The following is a 19,966-nucleotide window of genomic DNA, read 5'->3' as shown; positions in this document are numbered from 1 at the left end:
TTTTTTTTTCGTGTCAGGAGCAACTTGAGTTGCTTCTGGAGTGAGAGAATTGGCCATCTGCAAGGATGTTTTTGATGTTTTTACCATCCTTGTGGGAGGCTTCTCTCATGTCCCCGCATGGAGCTGGAGCTGATAGAGGGAGCTCATCCCCATTCTCCCTGGGTAGGATTCGAACCTGGCAGCTTTCAGGTCAGCAACCCAACCTTCAAGTCACTTAGTCCACTACGCCATCTGGGGGCTCCATTATCTCTAGTCAATAACTATATAACATATAACATATTACCCTCCTTCTTTAGCAATCATAGTAAAGGTAAAGGTTTCCCTTGATGTTAAGTCCAGTCATGTCTGACTCTGGGGGTTGGTGCTCATCTCCATTTCTAAGGCGAAGAGCCGGCGTTGTCCGTAGACACCTCCAAGGTCATATGGCCGACATGACTGCATGGAGCGCCGTTGCCTTCCCACCGGAGCGGTACCTATTGATCTACTCACATTTGCATGTTTTCGAACTGCTAGGTTGGCATGAGCTGGAGCTAACAGCAGGCGCTCAAGCCGCTCCTGGGATTTGAACCTGGGACCTTTCGGTCTGCAAGTTCAGCAGCTCAGCGCTTTAATGCACTTCACCACCGGGGCAATCACAGTTATTGATTATTTCTAGTCAATAACTATGATTGCTAAAGAAGGAGGGCAATGGGGGAAAATATGTATCCACAGATATATAAACCTACCTTGCTTAGTTTTTTCCAATATAGCTCACAACCTCTGAGGATGCCTTCCATAGATGCAGGCGAAACGTCAGGAGAGAATGCTTCTGGAACATGGCCATGATTCCGGCCATGAAAGCCTTTGACAACACAGGAAAATATTACTAAATCTAGACTGGATTGCTTGTGACAACAATCCCTTTGTGTTCTTTTTAATGTCTGCCCACTCTAGCATTCTTCTTCCTTCTCCGTTTTCATTTGGGGAGGATTATGCATGACTGGGTTTCATTCCAAACTCCTGTAGCATTTTACATTGAATGGTATTTTAACGCAGTCATCTTAGAGATGAATGATTCCAAAAAGCCAAGAAGTGAAACTTGTAGGCTGGCAGCATAGTAGCCCTTCAGAAATCTAGAATGCCTGAGAAATAATTTTGCGACTATTTTTGCTTTCTTGCAAACCTCTATCTTACTGAGCTTGACTCCAAAGCCTCCTTTGTGGTCGACAATTTGGAAGAAAACAATGAAGCAATTGAGTTATACGTACCTAAAATTGACAATCTTGCTTCGAAAACCTGCTATCTGTATTCTCTTACCTTGATCTTACCTTGAATATGACTTGATCAACACATACCAGCCTAGTCAAAGAAAGTTTCCAACCAATAATCTCCATGCCAGTAACAGCTTTACTTATGAAGTTTCTTTTTAGTTGTGTTGGTTTTTGTATGTTACTGTAATTGACATTACAGCAAAATATGCATAATGTGTGAAGCTGTTGTGTGGAAAGGGTCACAGAATGATTGAAACTTTTTAAAAGGTTAGATATATCTTTCAAGTTTTCATTTGTCAAGCCATCCCCTGCCTGGATATATACATTAGCTTGATCTTCTTCCCATTCAGAGGAGACTCAGCCAAAAAAAGTAGACACTGTTGAAAGGCGTGGAGCTGTCTGCTACAGTTTGCCCCAGATGTACTTGTATAAACCTTTCTTGCTTGTGAGTCATACTGTATAATAAGGGAATGCCTGTTGCCTAGAATTAATCTTGTCCTCTCCCACAATGGGATTTCCTCAAAGGTACATACCTCAGCAAGACTTGCAAACTAAAGCACTATTTAACTTCCAGTGACCAATTATAAAACAAAGTATGCTTAGTGTAATTCCAAATTACTTGTGCGTGGAAGTAGATGTCTATTTTTATATGCTAACAAATGGTCATCAGAGTTTTTCAGTAAAAATACTGTATTCAAATCTAATGCTCATCCTGTTTTGACTAAATTACCATCCCAAAGAGCCCCGGGTAGTGCAGAGTGTTAAAACACTGAGCTGCTGAACTTGCAGACTGAAAGGTCGCAGGTTCAAATCCGGGGAGCGCTGTGAGCACCTGTTGTTAGCCCCAGCTTCTGCCAACCTAGCAGTTCGAAAACATGAAAATGTGAGTAGATCAATAGGTACCGCTCCGGCAGGAAGTTACCGGTGCTCCATGCAGTCATGCTGACCACATGACCTTGGAGGTGTCTACGGACAATGCCGGCTCTTTGGCTTAGAAATGGAGATGAGAACCAACCCCCAGAGTCAGACATGACTAGACTTAATGTCAGATGAAAACCTTTACCTACCATCCCAAAAGTAGATTCATGTGATATGGTAATCTTAGTGCTGAGCCAAAGCTAAAGGGGAAGCTACTATAAGAGCAACTGGAGCTCCGATTTGGGGAAACGTCATTGCTAATTTAATTGCCATGGCTTAATGCTATACAAATCTGGAATTTGTAGTTTGGTGAGGCATTAGTATTCTTTGGCAGTCCCATCATCCCAAACTACACCCCCACCCCCACCCCCGTGACCCCATAGCATTGAGCCAGGGCAGTTAAAGTGGATTCATTTTACAGCATAGATGTGCCCCAAGGTTTCCTTTTCCATTGCTGAAAGCTTTGGTCTTCTAGCACTCTTGTTGTTAAAGAAGGAATTACAGTAGAATCTCGCTTATCCAACCTTCGCTTATTCAACGTTCTGGATTATCCAACACAGTCTGCCTCCCACCCAGATCCACAGCTGTTTCTCTAGGCAGCAAGGACTGAACTTTTTACGGATTTAACTTCCGACAGTGTTGTTACTGTAAGTTCATTTTATGCAATTTGATCTTTATTTGTAGTCAATTTTTAGTAGTCAGTGTTTTTGTAGTCATTGTTTTCAATACATTGCGATGTTTTGGTACTAAATTCATAAATACAGTAATTACTACATAACATTACTGTATATTGAACTGCTTTTTCTGTTGATTTATTGTAAAACATGTTTTGGTGCTTAATTTGTAAAGGTAAGTGAAAGGTAAATGTTTTCCCCTGACATTAAGTCCAGTCATGACCGACTCTGGGGGTTGGTGCTCATCTCCATTTCTAAGCCAAAGAGCCGGCGTTGTCCGTTGACACCTCCAAGGTCATGTGGCCGGCATGACTGCATGGAGCGCCAGTACCTTCCCGCCGGAGTGGTACCTATTGATCTACTCACATTTGCATGTTTTTGAACTGCTAGGTTGGCAGGAGCTAGGGTTAACAGCAGGCGCTCATTCCGCTCCCGGGATTTGAACCTGGGACCTTTTGGTCCACAAGTTCAGCAGGCTCAGCGCTTTAACACACTGAGCCACCAGGGGCCCCCTCTAATTTGTAAAATCATACCATAATTTGATGTTTAATATTATTTTCCTTAATCCCTCCTTATTATCCAACATTTTCACTTATCCAATGTTCTGCCGGCCAGTTTATGTTGGATAAATGAGATTCTGCTGTATAAGCAGGCAGCAACTGTAATGCACACTTTTTTGGCCAAATTACAATGAGTGCTCTTTTTGCCGGTACACATTACATTTGGTGGCAAATATTTTTTTCAGTTTCAGGGTTTTGAAAATTGAAGTGCGTATTAGATTCAATGTCGCATTAGACTCGAGTAAATATGGGTAAGATCTTTTACATCATATGAATTCATTACGCTTCGTATGCAGATGGACTTTCTCCAGGTGGTTCCCCCAAGTTGAGATGGACTACTACTCCCATCTTCCTTGACCACTGGCAGTACTAACTGGGGTTGAGAACAATTGATATCCAGCTAAAAAGGATAGGAATTGATATTAAGGACAGTATGTAATTGGCCCTTCTTGCTGATAAAATGACTTCTTTCAGCAAAATGAAAATGGCAATTTTGGAACCTTCAAGAACTGACCACAACAATGTCCAGAGAAGGGAAACCAACAGCTGTGTTTAAAAATACGAAAGGGTGTCATACTGAAGTGGGAGCAAACGTGGAGCAGTGAATTCAAATTGCAGGAAGAGAGATTCCACCTAAATGTTAGGAAGGTGGAATCTCCTTCTCCCAATATATTTTTTTTTAAATGGAGGCCGGATGGCCATATGTTGGGAGTGCTTTAATTCTGTGCTTCACCAAATGGGATAGGACTGGATGTTCCTTGTGGTTTCTTCCAAGTCTATAATTCTATGTTAATCTAGTAGTTATGCTGGTGTTAAGACAGCTCCATGCAACTGGGTTGATTCCACAAGCCTTCTTTGCCATTATAAGACATTTTAGTCTTTACAGTGGCAAAGAAGGCTCACAGAATCAACCCAATTGCATGGAGATGCCTTAATACCAGCATTACTATTACTTGTCTTGAAGCAAAGGTTCTGAAGCAGCTAGATTCTTCCTACAGCACTATATTCAGTAGTGATTTGTGTTCCTGCAAAACTGTGGGGTGCAAAGGGCCAGGTTGTGTTCCAATGGGAATGGAAGTGGATGATTGTAATGGTGGGACCTTAGACAAGGGGAAGGAGTCAGTGAGAAAAGTGAATATGCAGCGCCATATCTATGGCAATTGTTTTTCCTATCTCAACCTGCTATTGTCTGAGGAACTGACGTCTGCACCACACTTCGCTCAGGTGTATTTTTAGAACCAAAACCCTTTAAAAGGCAACCTATTGATTCCTTCCATCCTAGCTCTCACGTACTAGCCTTTCTGTTTCAGAATGATGTTCCACTGTTCTGTAACATGACCCCAGCATCAATATTCCTATTATCTTTTGTGCGTGTGTTCTGAAATAAACCAGATCCTCCAGGGGCCACTTGCCACAGCCAAAGTGTGCCAAGTCCGGCTGCATTTTAGCATTTCAGAATATTGTCAGTGACAATTGCACCATGTCCCGCTTGCACGTAATACATGGAAGGAAGGACACAGCACCAAAAGTATGGCGTGTGGCTGGCTCCCTTAGGGGCATTCCAATCCTCTTCCCCAAATTGCCAGCTTGTATATATATTTAATTTTTCTTGTGAAGAGACACTCTCTAGTTCCTTTACCAAGAGACTACCATATATTTTCATGTATAATTGAATCTCATGAAGTAGTCGAGGGCAGATTTGGAGGCCCAAATAATATGATGCATGAATAAAGAGAAGCAGTCTGTGGAGAGGGGAAAAGGCTAGTGCCGCTTCGCGGGGCTGGTTCCCCTGCTGTTGCTGCCTTTTTCCTGCCCAGTATTTTAAAATGGTCGGAAACTACATCATGGTGGAGAAAGTAGAGGGGACCAACGCTTCTTTTGGGCTCTCTGGGGACAGACTAAACTCTTGCCTTTTTCTACTCTACTCAGAGAAGATGATAGTTTCTTTCAAAAAAAAGAACGTTAAGATACAATACTCACATTGACCCATGAAAATGTTGACCCAATTTTTAAGTCAAATTTTTGGCAAAAAAAATCTAGACTTATACAGAAGTATATACAGTCATAATAGGAAAGATAATTTAGTACAATCCCATATCTGTGGTGGATGAACTCTAAGACCACCATCATCCTCATGGATACCTGAAAACATAATAATGACAAACCCTATAGTTTGACTATAACTGGGCAGGAAGCATACCGTAGAATTGCACTGGAAGACTCAGAGTCAAACATGAGGGGTATTTTTTTAATGTTGGTAAATGAAATCATGGATGCGTGGGAAAGTAGAAGGCAATAAGAAAAAATGAAGGCCACATCACAGATGGATAGACTCAATGAAAGATGTTGGAAGTAGCAACCTTCTTCAAGCCTTCACTAGTTATTTGTTATGTATATAATCCAGATTGCTTACTGTGTTGTATATGTGTGTATTGGTGTGCAGTTTTCCTTCATTCTATGTTATGGGAGAAGCTGCAGACCATATGATCAGATCTGGGATTGTTCAGGACTCAGACTCCATTTTAGAAACATTACTCTTTCAGAAGCCAGTAGAAACAGTACAGTTTAGATTCCACTGGACTTTCAGACTAGACAGAGATGCTAATAGAGAGATGCTTTAGACTATAGATTGTAAAGATTATAAGAAAGATGCTCTGTGTTATCTGCACAGAGAAACTACTTCAAATTCTGTCTGTAACTGAATTGATACACAAAGTACCTGTATGCTGAATACATAAAATTTGTGAGTAAACCACCTATGTTACTTTTAAAGAAGTCTACTTATTTTTGGTCTCTTGAGAGCATGATTTAAACCAAGATGCTTTAAGGAAGAGGGGGTGTTTTTGGGGCAACTGAAAGAACACTTCTGGAATTTTGCTCTCTCTCTCTCTCTCTCTCTCTCTCTATATATATATATATATATATATATATATATATATATATATATATTTGTGCATTGGCATCTATTTGTCCCTAACAGTTCAAAGAGATATCTAGGTATATCAGTTTAACAGCTGAGAAACCTAACTGCCTTGCATGAATACTAGTGACTATTTACCACTAATGAGAAGGTTGACTCAAACTAGTTGTAATTCTTCTAAGGGAGATTCCTGATTTTCCCAAAATGGCAGTTAATGCCATTTTCCAAAAGGTTATAGAGATTTCCATTTCCTAAAAGGTTGTGATTTCTAACAAGATCGTGCCTTTCCAAAGATCATCATACTCAAAGAAAGAAAGAAAGAAAGAAAGAAAGAAAGAAAGAAAGAAAGAAAGAAAGAAAGAAAGAAAGAAAAGGAAGCCACTGCCTTGATCATGCAAGACCTGAGATGGGCTGTTTATAATAGGAGGAGCTGGAGGTCTCCCATTGTTAGTCTCAAGTCAACCTGATGCCAGTTAACAACAACAAAAGAGAAAATATGTGGGCAATGTACTGCTAAGCTGCTCAGTAGGAAGTAAAACATGCTCCTATCTTCTCGTGTTCTGCTTGAAGGAAGATAAAGGCATTGAGATTATCTCCAAACCCTGGAGCATCTTTTGTGAATTTTAAAATATATGTATTAAACAACTTTAAATGAACAGGACAAGCCCTACTGTTAGGCTAGGGAAGCAGCTGTCATAGGCAGCAGTTTCAGATTGTCCTAAAGTCACAGCAATGTCTAAATTGTTAGTTATTTAATGTGTTGGATTTTCCCCAGAAAATCCTACAATAGGTTCATCGTAGAGTCACCATAAGACAGAAATGACTTGAAGGCACACAATGATAATAATAATTTTTGCACTCATGGAAACAAAGAGTGTGCAATTTCCTGCCAAAGTGCCCCCTTTCTTGAGGAGGGCACCATTTGTTCCTGCTCCTCAGGCAGAAAAAAAAATGATTTGGACTAGTCCTGTAAACAAACTGGACAAATTCAATTGGCCTTTAAGTTTATATTTTAAGATGAGTGGCATTTTAATTGTTAACACTGCCTTCTTTTGTCAATCAGTCAAAAGAACCTTCAGGGCTGAAGTGCAGAATGTAAGAATGTTTAACAAAACAAAGATGTTTAATAAAATACATATCCTAGTTCCCCTTTCCGCCCGGTTTATGATTGAGGGTCTGAAGTAGTGACAAAAGTACGGGCATTCCTCCTCTAACAACATCTCCTTTTCACAAATCCTTTCTACACCTGCCCAGCTGGCTAGACTTTTTGACAGCATCAGCATTGGGAGTATTGTGACACTTTGTCCAGGCACTTTATTAAATGGTTTTGTACTATGCACTTTTTGACTTGACCCCCCTTTTTTTCTCCATTGGTGGTGAAGTTGTTTTTATTACCTTATCTTTTATCCGGTTATTATGGTTTTTATTGTATAATTGTGTTTGAATTTGTTTATTTTACTTGATTGTCGTGTTGCTTTTGTTTTACATGTTTTAACTTGTTATATCTTGTTGTTTTGGGCTTGGCCCCATGTTAGCTGCCCCGAGTCCTTTTGGGGAGATGGTAGCAGGATAGAAAAATAAAGTATTATTATTATTATTATTATTATTATTATTATTATTATTATTATTGACACAACGACGTTGTATGACACAGCAAACAAGATAGATATGCTGGATTTCGTTTCACAAAACCACAAGTCGAACACTTCCCAAGTGTCTAGGACTGTGTGATGTATTTTCGGATGATGCGTGCAGATCCCAGCAGGGTGGCCTTTTGCAGTTGGCAGATCGTGATTTTGTCAATGTCTATTGTTTCCAAATGCCGGCTGAGATCTTTTGGCACGGCACCCAGTGTGCCCATCACCACCGGGACCACCTGCACTGGTTTCTGCCAGAGTCTTTGAAGTTCAATCTTGAGGTCCTGATAGCGGCTGAGTTTTTCCTGTTGTTTTTCGTCAATGCGACTGTCACCTGGGATGGCGACATCAATGATCCAAACCTTGTTCTTTTCCACAACTGTGATGTCTGGTGTGTTGTGTTCCAGAACTTTGTCAGTCTGGATTCGGAAGTCCCACAGTATCTTTGCGTGTTCATTTTCCACAACCTTTGCAGGTTTGTGATCCCACCAGTTCTTTACTGCAGGGAGGTGGTACTTGAGGCATAAGTTCCAATGAATCATTTGGGCCACAGAGTTGTGCCTCTGTTTGTAGTCTGTCTGTGCAATTTTCTTACAGCAGCTGAGGATATGATCAATGGTTTCGTCGGTTTCCTTGCACAGTCTGCATTTTGGGTCATCAGCTGATTTTTCGATCTTGGCCTTGATTGCATTTGTTCTGATGGCTTGCTCCTGGGCTGCAAGGATCAGGCCTTCTGTCTCCTTCTTCAGGGTCCCATTCGTGAGCCAGAGCCAGGTCTTCTCCTTATCAGCTTTTCCTTCAATTCTGTCAAGGAACTTTCCATGCATTGTTTTGTTGTGCCAGCTGTCAGCTCTAGTTTGTAGTGCGGTTTTCTTGTACTGGTTTTTTGTCTGCTGTGCTTTGAGGAGTTTCTGATTTTTGACTTCAATCAAAGCAGGTTCTTCACTTTGCTTTACATATTCTGCCAGGGCATGTTCTTCTTCTTTGACTGCTTGTTTTACTTGCAAGAGTCCTCTGCCCCCTGATCTTCTAGGCAGATAGAGCCGGTCAACATCACTGCGAGGGTGCAGGGAATGATGAATGGTCATGAGTTTTCTTGTTTTTCTGTCCAAATTGTCCAGTTCCACCTGTGTCCAATTTATAATGCCAGCAGTATATCTTATGACAGGTATGGCCCAGGTGTTTATGGCCTTGATGGTGTTGCCTCCATTGAGCTTGCTTTTGAGAATTTTTCTGACCCTTTGTGTATATTCTTTGCTGACCACAGTTTTCACATGTTCATGCTTGATGTTGTCCAGTTGCAATATGCCCAGATATTTATAGGCCTCTGGCTGGTGACATCTTATTGTTTGGCCATTGGGCATATTTATGCCCTCACTTTCAGTGATTTTTTTCCTTCTTCAATGCCACTGTCGAACATTTGTCCAAACCAAACTCCATGCTGATATCAGTGCTAAAAATTCGGACAGTGTTGGTCAGAGACTGGATTTCAGTTTCCGTTTTTCCATACAGCTTCAGGTCATCCATGTACATCAGATGCGAAATTTTGTGAGAATTCTTAGATGTTTGATAGCCGAGATTTGTTTTTATTATTATTATTATTATTATTATTATTGACACAACGACGTTGTATGACACAGCAAACAAGATAGATATGCTGGATTCCATATCACAAAATCACAAGTCGAACACTTCCCAAGTGTCTAGGACTGTGTGATGTATTTTCGGATGATGCGTGCAGATCCCAGTAAGGTGGCCTTTTGCAGTTGGCAGATCGTAATTTTGTCAATGTCTATTGTTTCCAAATGCCGGCTGAGATCTTTTGGCACGGCACCCAGTGTGCCCATCACCACTGGGACCACCTGCACTGGTTTCTGTCAGAGTCTTTGAAGTTCAATCTTGAATTATTATTATTATTATTATTATTATTATTATTATTATTATTATTATTATTTAAGGAGGTCTAAAGGGATATGTAAGGTGGCAGGAGCAAGTTTGCAATAAAAAGTTCAATAAAGCTTAAAATGGGGAAAGAATAGGATTTTGCACTAGAGCTGATCCTACTGTTGCTGTGTGTTCCTGTCTACAGCAAGCAAGATGAACAGCAGCTGCTCCATAATTGCTTACTGAGCATGTGTGAACAGCAAAATAGAAAATAGAACCAAAAGTCTACTTTACCAGCTATACACAGTGTGTATTTGTATGTATGTGTGTGTGTGTGTATATATATATATAGAGAGAGAGAGAGACTGAGAGAGAGAGTTCTGTACGTTTGATCACCAAAATGAAAATCATGAGAAAAGTGGGCTTCAGTAAAAGAAAAAACATGCATATTTTGAAATAAACTTTCCAGTAATTCCTTAAAAGGTTAAGTATATTTTAGTTTACTTATACAAAGCTTACCTGACATGGTTCTTTCATTTCCTATATGCATTTTCTTATTTTTGAATGACAAATTTGCTGAAATATGTTGAATTTGTCTTCATTTGTTGTGGTGTAGATCTAAATATACCAAATGCACAAAATCCCATGTGATTTTGGAAGTTAAACAAGGTTCCTTCTGGTTAGTACTTAGATGGTAGTCTGCAAATGAATGCCAAGTGCTATAGTCTATATTTCATGATGAACAGGCAAACCATCTCTAAATTTTCCCTGCCTAAGAAAACACACTGAATTTCATGAGGTCGCCATAAAAAAATAGGTGACTTGAAGGCACATAGACACGCATTGCTTGCTGTGTGTGCCTTCAAGCCATTTTTAACGTATGGTGACCATAAAACAAACCTGTCATGTAGTTTTCATGGCAAGATTTATTCAGAGAAGTTTTCTTTATTTCTGCTTCTGAGACCATATTTTGTATTAAAGAAGCAATGTCAAAGAATATATCTACTTTGTTATCTGAGTTACACTTGTATTGTTGCTCTCGCATCTACCTACCCTATATGTGTGTGTGTATACACACACACACACACACACACACACACACACACATATTCTTTCAAGTATTTCTTAACACATGTAGGAATCTGTTAATCTTGTTAGTTGTTATGTTATGTTAATTGATGCTGTTTATTGATTTTACCATTTTTGGGGGGGTTTTTGGCAAATTCTGTTGTATTCTATGTGTTCTGTGTTACACTTTTATTGTGCTATTTTGTAAGCTCGCCAAGTCCCTTTCGGGAGATGGTGTTGAAATATAAATGTTGTTGTTGTTGTTGTTGTTGTTGTTAGGAATATTATATATTTGTATTTTTGTAAAACACTTTATGCACACAGTGTGCTCCCTGGATTGTGGTCACACTCCTCAGCAGGATGTTTGACATTCAGGAGGTGCTCAGTAGTTTGTTTAAGAAAGCTATATGCCAATTAATAGAAAATTGACAGGTTTGTTTTTATTTCCTATCTGTGAGATCTTCCTCAGTTTTGGCTTATGTTTCTCACTTGTTCCCCAAAGTGTATGCCATCAAGACTCTTCAAAGTCAGCAATCATGTTAACAATCAAAGCAGAGATGGGGTTTGGATCACTTTTCTTTTCCTTTCTGTGGTATGTTTTGCACATCCAGCTTTTTCACAGTGAGTTTGAGTTGTTGTACATCACTGTTAAGGGTGCTCTTGTTTGTGTTCAAGTGACATTTATGTGCCATGGCAGGAGTAAGTGGAATAACCAGATTGACTAGGATGGTCATGTAATGACTAAAGCAACCTGGATCTATATTATATGTGGATTTTAAGGATACAAGCTCTGTACCAAAGTTTGCTTTACCTAAAATTAGATTATTATGTCCCTCAGGGGCCCCTCTATACACACAACAGTTATATGAGGAGTCTTGTTCAGCCTCCTGGATGCTGTAAAGGCAGGAAGGATACCTCAATGCCAGCCTGTTGGCCATTGGAGAGGTGGGAAGGAGTCCTGACCATCCAGTGATGCTTAAGCCAGTTGCACACTGCTAGACCTTATCATCCCCTTCCTGATGTCATCATAACATCAACTACCAGCCACAAAATGGCTGGTGTCTGTTGCTCGTCACCTGGAGGGACATCGGTTGGGAATCCAAAGCCACACAGATGTGGAGAAAGGAAAATTGATCCTTGCTTTTCTCCTTCCCTTTTTCTCCAATCAACTTTGCACTCCAGTTGATGTCACTCCAGTCACAATTTTAGACTTGGTAGCTGCCACTCTGACGAGAATTAAACAGAGATGGTAAGTGCCGTTCTGTGTCCCTGGTCAGCCTGGGATAGCAATGTAAACAGTTGTGGGTGGTTTTGTTTATATAAGCTCAAAGTTTGGGTTTGTTCCCAAGTTATGGAAAAACTCCAGAGCAACTCATGAATTTGTTAATGCGTTCACCTGCATCAGCTTTGCGTGTCATGTAACACCATGGAGCTAGTTGTCCCCTTCCCTGCTTTGGGATAAAGGTTCTGTATAGTTGTGCCTCTGGTGGCACAGTGTGTTAAAGCACTGAGCTGCTGAACTTGCAGACCAAAAGGTGCCAGGTTCAAATCCCAGGAGCGGAATGAGTACCCGCTGTTAGCCCCAGCTCCTGCCAACCTAGCAGTTTGAAAACATGCAAATGTAAGTAGATCTATAGGTACCGCTCTGGCAGGAAGGTAATGGCGCTCCATGCAGTCATGCCGGCCATATGACCTTGGAGATGTCTATGGACAATGCCGCCTCTTCGGCTTAGAAATGGAGATGAGCACCAACCCCCAGAGTCGGTTACGACTGGACTTAACGTCAGGGGAAACCTTTACCTTTTACTATAGTTGTGCCACAAAACTCTTTTCCATATTAATAAAGTTGGCCCTCCACATTTGTGGCTTTAGGTATGTTTTGGAAGTTGAGCATAGAGCAGTGGTTTCCAACCTGTGATCCATGGACCACCAGAGGTCCACAAGAACTAAAATGTGGTCCACGGCCTCACCGTTGCTACTACAGATAATAACGTAGCCGAACCAAATAAATTCTTGGTGACTTCATTTTTAGGCCTCTTCCTGGGGTTATTTGGGGTGCTGATTCAGAAAATTGCATTGGATAGACCACATCAGTTCTTAATTATTAAATATGGTTTTCTGTGAGCAAGTAGATGGTGACTACTGAATGGCATATGTTCTGTATCAGAAACTAAAGCTGATGTCTGTCCAATGCAATTTTTTGAACCAACACCCCAAATAACCGAACCAAATCTAAAGTTGACCAAAAACCGATCCGTAACCCCTTTGATACTAATGTTGGGAGTGATCCCTGGTCAAAGTGGTTCCTGGTCAAAAAAAGGTCATGCTGGAGTATTTAGAGATTCTCAGAGAGAAAGTTTGCTATGCATTTGTAGGTTCTCCAGCACAATTCCGTGGTCAGTTTTCTGTTCTCGCGGGTTTAAAAAAGTGCTTTTTGTTGGCAGGTTTTCCATTTCCACAGGGATTCTGCACCTTTTATTCCAGTGAATGTGAATGGCCCATCACAGAGTTTATTCTGATGTGACTGTAGCAGCTTTCATGATGTCACCTCTGGAAACTCAGTATTTATCTTTCTCCTATCATCACATTCTGTCTATTCATTTCCTCATGAACTCTCTTTCCCCGATCTAGCAGCACTGGCAAAGAAACAGGGAAGCTGCTGTGTTTTTTTTTTTTTTTAAATGCAGCATTGAGAAAGGGCATTCCTGTGGGCTCCTGTATCAGCTGTTAACTGTCATAGCCTTCTCCTGTATGAACAGGTCTAAATATCCATAAATATGGTACTCTCTGATATAATGCCACAATAACTATTACATTAATAGAACTTTGAGAGGGGCAAACATGGTTCCATCAAAGACAGATGGTTTTGTTATGCCACAAAACCATTGCATGGATTGCCAAGCTGTTGGCCCAGATGACAGTAAACTGATGAGGCTCCATTAATTATCCTTCATAATTGGGATAATAGATCAGAAAGCTCTCATTTCCTCAGTATGAAGCTTCCTTATTGAAATGTGTTAAACCTGTCAAAATGTGCCAGAATAAAGCTGGAATTGTTTGGACCATTGTTTGAAATACACACACACACACACACACACACACACACACACACGAAATAGCAGTGATCACTCAACTGTTGTTTCCATTCTTTCTACCAGCAAATTGTTTCCTAGCACCAAAGTAGCCAAAATTAGGCCATTGGAGAGAAACTATCAGATAAGTAATTGACGCAATGTTGCACAGTGTAATCCTATTAAGGAGATTTGCAACGACGAAACCATGTGTTCCAGATAAGTTGTTTTTCTTGGGTGGTGCGATGAAGAGGAAAAGAATAAGAAACGCTAGTGTGGTGGGAATGAAGAATATAGATAAGATAGACCATCCATAGGCTTGTCGTGCATCTTTAGGAGGCTAGCTTCGATAACATTTAGGAAGGTGGGAGGAAAATTGAAAAGTAGAGGTCAGGGTTTTAAGTAGTGTGCTGAACTTGGAAAAGTTACCTTTGGAGCCACACCTCTTATAAAAGGTATTTAAAAGCAACACTTGCTAGCTGTGCAAGTGTGATATGCTTTGTGGGTTGCTCCAAATATAGCTTTGAAAGAATAGAAACAGTGGGGCCTTCATCTACCAAGATGTTAATGCCACCAGCGATAATATCTGTGTGAGACAGATATGAAGATAACAGGGTATCCCATTGAACTAGACCTAAAACAACTCCTGCCTTCTCAATAGATATGAAGGAGAGAGGTTCACATCTTTGTTAACAGCAGCTTAGGTGACAAGTGCAGGATCTGGAAGCAGTCACACTGTGGCACAAAACCATCCTGAGTATCAGCTTGATGGCAGATATTGTCCTATCTAAGCGAGCAGGTGAAAATTTGGTAATATCTTGACATGAGTTTCCTGGCTTAGTTTTAGACCATAATAAAAAGATGATAGTATACCATATTTCTTGGTCAATGGTAAGTTACAACCTCATCACACATGGAAATATCAGTGTCATAGGACACTTCTGCCCCAGTTGAGTCACAGAGCCCCATGCCACCTATCACACAATGTATCCTCAGTTCTGGCAGGGCTCCGGGGCTCAACTGGGGCAGAAGCGTCTTAGGACACTGCACTGCAAATATTGGAGCCTCCCATGTTCCATTTGGAACAATGGGGCTACAGCGGGGTAAGCCACGCAGCGACGCTTTCCCACATGTCAGCTGCTGGCAAGGCAGGATGAGGGGCACCAGAATTGTCCCGCTGCCCCCCAATTTTCCACAGAGGCTGGCAAATCAATCTGGAGGACCTCATCAATGTAATGAGGTCCTCAGTAAATTGTTTTCCAGGTTGACTGGATTTGTCAGACAAGAGATATGCTAGACATCTTGTGTTCCAGGTAAACTTGTGCTGTGGACAAGATTTCTTTAATGGAGTACACTCGTTCATAGAATCATAGAATTCGAATACACCACATGGGCCATCCAGTCCAACACCCTGCCATTCAGGAAAAGCAGAATCGAAGTAACCGCAACACACTTATATTTCAGACTGCTTGCATGTCATCACTTTACCAACATTTTACAAACAGATGCAAAACTATTTTGAAGTGTATTGATGGTGCATGCATTAGACAACAGAACCTGCTACCATAGGTGTGCTTTTCCTAGTTTATTGTAAACCTGAAGGTTGTTGTTGTTGTTGTTGTTGTTGTTGTTGTTGTTATGTGCCCTGGTGTCCTGAGTCGTGGTCCAACACTCAAACCACTATACCATATTGGCTCTCAGAGTTTGCTTTAGTCATGAAAATATCGAAAATATTTGTTTAAAAATAATAAAACTGAGTACTTTCTAAAATGTATGTCTTGTTTTGCTTCCAAATTTGAGTTTCAGTTTTGTGTAGACGTGGTAAACTGGCTTCAAACTGTGTAATAATACTGTGATGATGATGATGATGATGATGATGATGATGATGATGATGATGATGATGATGATGATGATCCTTTATTTGTAGTCAGCTCTATCTCCCCTAGGGGACTCAAGTAGTAATCTTCCTCAACACAGCATCCTAGATGTGTTAAACTATGACTTTCACGATCCATAAACCTTACCACTACTTAGGGAATTTATATTAGTTGTAGTCCAACACATCTTCAAGGTACCAGGTTAAGAAGGGCTGGGTTGTGGGCAAAGTTTGATTCAGTGTCATTAAGACAGCAGTTCTCAACCTGTGTGTCCCCAGATATTTTGGCTTTCAACTCCCAGAAATCCTAACAGCTGGTAAACTGGCTGAGATTTCTCGGAGTTGTAGGCCAAAACACCTGGGGATCCATAGTTTGAGAACCACTGCATTAAACGATCAAACCTCTCAGGAGAACTACTCAGTGAATTAGACATACCTGTATCACACTTTGAAAGAAAAGAAAGGCATTTTAATTCGGACACCTTCAACTAGTTTGGGTAATTGAATCAAATTTATAAATTTCATTCTTGTTGGAAATGGAGTAATTTCAGAGAACTTGCTGGGGATTCAAAGTACTGTTGTATGCTTGATCTCTGCATATAATTTTGTCAAGTTGCTAAGTTACTAAATCATGTTTTTAATCTATGTTTGATCGAGCTCATCCCCATGTAAGCCACCCCAAGTCCCTTCAGGGAGATGGAGGCAGGATACAAAAATAAAGTAGTAGTAGTACAGTAGAGTCTCACTTATCCAACACTCTCTTATCCAACGTTCTGGATTATCCAACGCATTTTTGTAGTCAATGTTTTCAATATATCCTGATATTTTGGTGCTAAATTCATAAATACAGTAATTACTACATAGCATTACTGCGTATTGAACTACTTTTTCTGCCAAATTTGTTGTCTAATATGATGTTTCGGTGCTTCATTTGTAAAATCATAACCTAATTTGATGTTTAATAGGCTTCTCCTTAAACCCTCCTTATTATCCAACATATTCGCTTATCCAACATTCTGCCGGCCCGTTTATGTTGGATAAGTGAGACTCTACTGTAGTAGTTATTTTATTTTATGACACAGCAAACAAGATTGATATGCTGGATATTATTATTATTATTATTATTAGTCACAAGATTGAGCTTTATGAAGTCATTATTTAAGACCATACAGTTAAAGGCACCATTACACCTTTACAAAATTCAGTAAACATCTGAAGTCAACTGATTTTCACAGTTTTTTAGGAACACAACTTTCCACTTTTGTAATTTTGATATTTGAGGATTTGTTTATTCATAGGTTTGATTAAAAAAGTTATCTCTAGGTTTCTCTCCTTCCTTCATGGTAAACTTCTTCTAGTCATACTGGAGGAGCTAGAGATTTCTAAAGAGAACACCTTTCTGGAACTTTCTAGGTTCTCCAGTGTGATTCTGTGGTTAGCTTCTAGCGTAAGTGGATCATAAAGCTGAGCTGGAAGACCTAGAAAAGTCTAGAGCAGAGTTCTGTCAGGTAAAAAATTAGCACTTCTATGCTACTAACCCAGTGAATGTGGAGGGTTAAACTTAATGGGACGTATTTGGAATAAATATGCACAGTTTAGGATTGTAGACCATTTTACATGCTTTATTTTCTGTTCTTCCTCCATTCCAAAATCATAATGGAAATACAAGTATGACCTTATATAACAGCCTTGGAAATAAGTCTGTTGCACTTTATCTTGCTCTTTCAATTTGTTATAGTCACAGGGCCCGCCCTGCCCCAAGTTGCTCTCCCATTGATGGTAGCACTTAATCAACTACCTCGTGTTACAATATTCACTCGTCGTACTTTGCCCAGCTTGTTTTACCCTCTCTGCTTGGGTGCCAAATCCATGTTTTTACTATGTTTATTATTTTATACTTTTACTATGTTCAGAGTGTTAAATTTTAATGCCTGTGTTTGTATTTCTTGATGTTATTTTATTTTGGTTTTCTGTTTTATCTGGGCTTGGCCCCATGTAAGCCACCCCGAGTCCCTTCGGGGAGATGGAGGCGGGGTATAAAAATAAATTATTGTAATTATTATTATTATTATTATTATTATTATTAAGGATTTACTTATCATAAGAAACATTTACAAACAAGCTCATGAAGTCATTATTATATACTTAATACAATAGAGTCTCACTTATCCAACATAAATGGGCCGGCAGAATGGTAGATAAGTGAAAACGTTGGATAATAAGGAGGGATTAAGGAAAAGCCTATTAAACATCAAATTATGTTATGATTTTACAAATTAAGCAACAAAACATCATGTTTTACAACAAATTGACAGAAAAAGTAGTTCAATACATGGTAACGTTATGTAGTAATTACTGTATTTACAAATTTAGCACCAAAACATCACAATGTATTGAAAACATTGACTACAAAAACATTGACTTCTAAAAGGCAGATTGCGTTGGAGAATACAGAACGTTGGATGAGCGAAGGTTGGATAAGCGAGACTCTACTGTATAAGCAATTAAAATTTGAATATGCTAGGAATCAGAGCTTGGAAAAACTACTTGTTTGGATGAAAGCTCCCAAATGTGGCAATGTTGCCCAAGGAGCTCTGGGGTATGTTCTCTAAAAAATAACTTTCCCCAGTTCTGTCAGCAATGAGTGGACACGCATGGCCCTTCTGCGCTGACATTATAGTAAGTGCGAAGCCAAATCAAGGCTATGATGGGCACAGTTAATGTGTGCTTCAATGTGCATCAAGAGTGATACAGTGTTTTAAAAAAGACACAGGAAAATCTGAGTTCAGCCAAAAAAAATGTGCTGCAGCTGATCCCTGTGTATCCCAGATTCAGGACGAAATTGGCTCTGTAAAATGTGGGGCTTATTATAAACACCTGCCCCTGCTGAATCACAATGAAGAATCCAGAAAGGGGGCTGCTAAAAATGGGCATGACTGGAGAATAGGGTGGAAGAGGTAATGGATTACCTTTGCTCCTATATTTCACGTTCCCTTTTTAAAACCTGTATGCCTCTGGTGCACTGATGTGCATCTATTTGGGAAATGAAAAAAAAAAACACCCTGCAAATCAATTTGAGGCAAGATTCTGTATTCAATATAATCGTGTTGTGTGATTTCAGCTTCCCTAAAATTGCGGGCTTTGGACGCCCGGAGTGCAAAGCAGCCAGATAGAAGCACAGATGGGTGTGAAGGCAAAAACAGAGGTCTTTAATTCTCAATGGCCAAAAAGGATATCAGCAGAGTGAGTGCTCAAAGTACTGATATACACCAACTGTGCATACATGGGTTATTTATAGCAGTACAGAACAATTGAAAATTGCCGTACTGGCTTCCCATTGGTCTTGGAGGGTGCTGGCTATGATCTGCAGCCTCATTGGAGAAGGAGTTTGTCTGCTTGGTTTTCCATTAGCCCTGGAAAGTGCTGGCTAGGATCTGCTGCCTCTGAGCCATCCAGAGGAAAGGTGGGAAATTTAATAAATTGTCATTGCTTAGTTTGAAATTTTCTGACTGTTATTAGTTCCACCTCTCATGGGTGTGTGAAGGAATGAATTTGAGAAAATAGATTTATTTATCTATCATGTCAGAAGTGAATTGAGAATACGGTTATAATGTATTAAAAAAAAAACTAGAAACAAAGTTTAAAACTTGGCATTATACTAACTTTCCTTTGACCAGAAGCTTTCCACTTGGAGTGCCTCTGGTGTCGCTGTAAAAAGGTCCTCCATTGTGCATGTGGCAGGGCTCAGGTTGCATTGTAGTCAGAGGCGGTCCAACCATAAGGCAAAATAGGCATTTGCCTGTGGCGCCATCGTCCCGGGGGCACCATCGTCCTGGGAGGAGGGCACCACTCTCCACCTCCTTCTCTTTCGGGCCTTCCAGCGGCCGCGCTGGGCCTTCCGGCCGGCGCAGACCCACCTTCGCACCACGCAAGCCCACCTTTGGGGCCTTCAGAGATTGTGAGGTCTGTAGGAACTTGGAAGCTAGGTATGTGGGGTTTATATATCTGTAGAAGGTCCAGGGTGGGAGAAAGAACTTTTCTTTGAAGCAGGTGTGAATGTTGTAATTAATCACCTTGATTAGCATTTAATGGCCCTGTGGCTTCAAGG

The 19,966-nt window shown here is 40.3% G+C and overlaps 1 protein-coding gene across 2 annotated transcripts in view; it reads left to right on the top strand.

The window, feature by feature from the left end:
• frmpd1 (FERM and PDZ domain containing 1) overlaps positions 1-19,966 on the top strand; it is a 95,349-nt gene that overhangs the window by 17,426 nt on the left and 57,957 nt on the right. The window contains exon 2 of one of the 2 annotated variants that reach the window (XM_062971576.1): positions 18,980-19,321. The exons of the other annotated variant lie outside the window; for it this stretch is intronic. The gene's annotated coding sequence lies outside the window, so the exon portion shown is untranslated. The remainder of the gene's footprint in view (positions 1-18,979; positions 19,322-19,966) is intronic. 2 annotated transcript variants of the gene reach the window in all.

The sequence above is a fragment of the Anolis carolinensis genome, chromosome 2 (assembly GCF_035594765.1).
Source record: "Anolis carolinensis isolate JA03-04 chromosome 2, rAnoCar3.1.pri, whole genome shotgun sequence".
Taxonomy (NCBI): Eukaryota; Metazoa; Chordata; class Lepidosauria; order Squamata; family Dactyloidae; genus Anolis; species Anolis carolinensis.
This window is presented reverse-complemented; position numbering and strand designations above follow the sequence as displayed.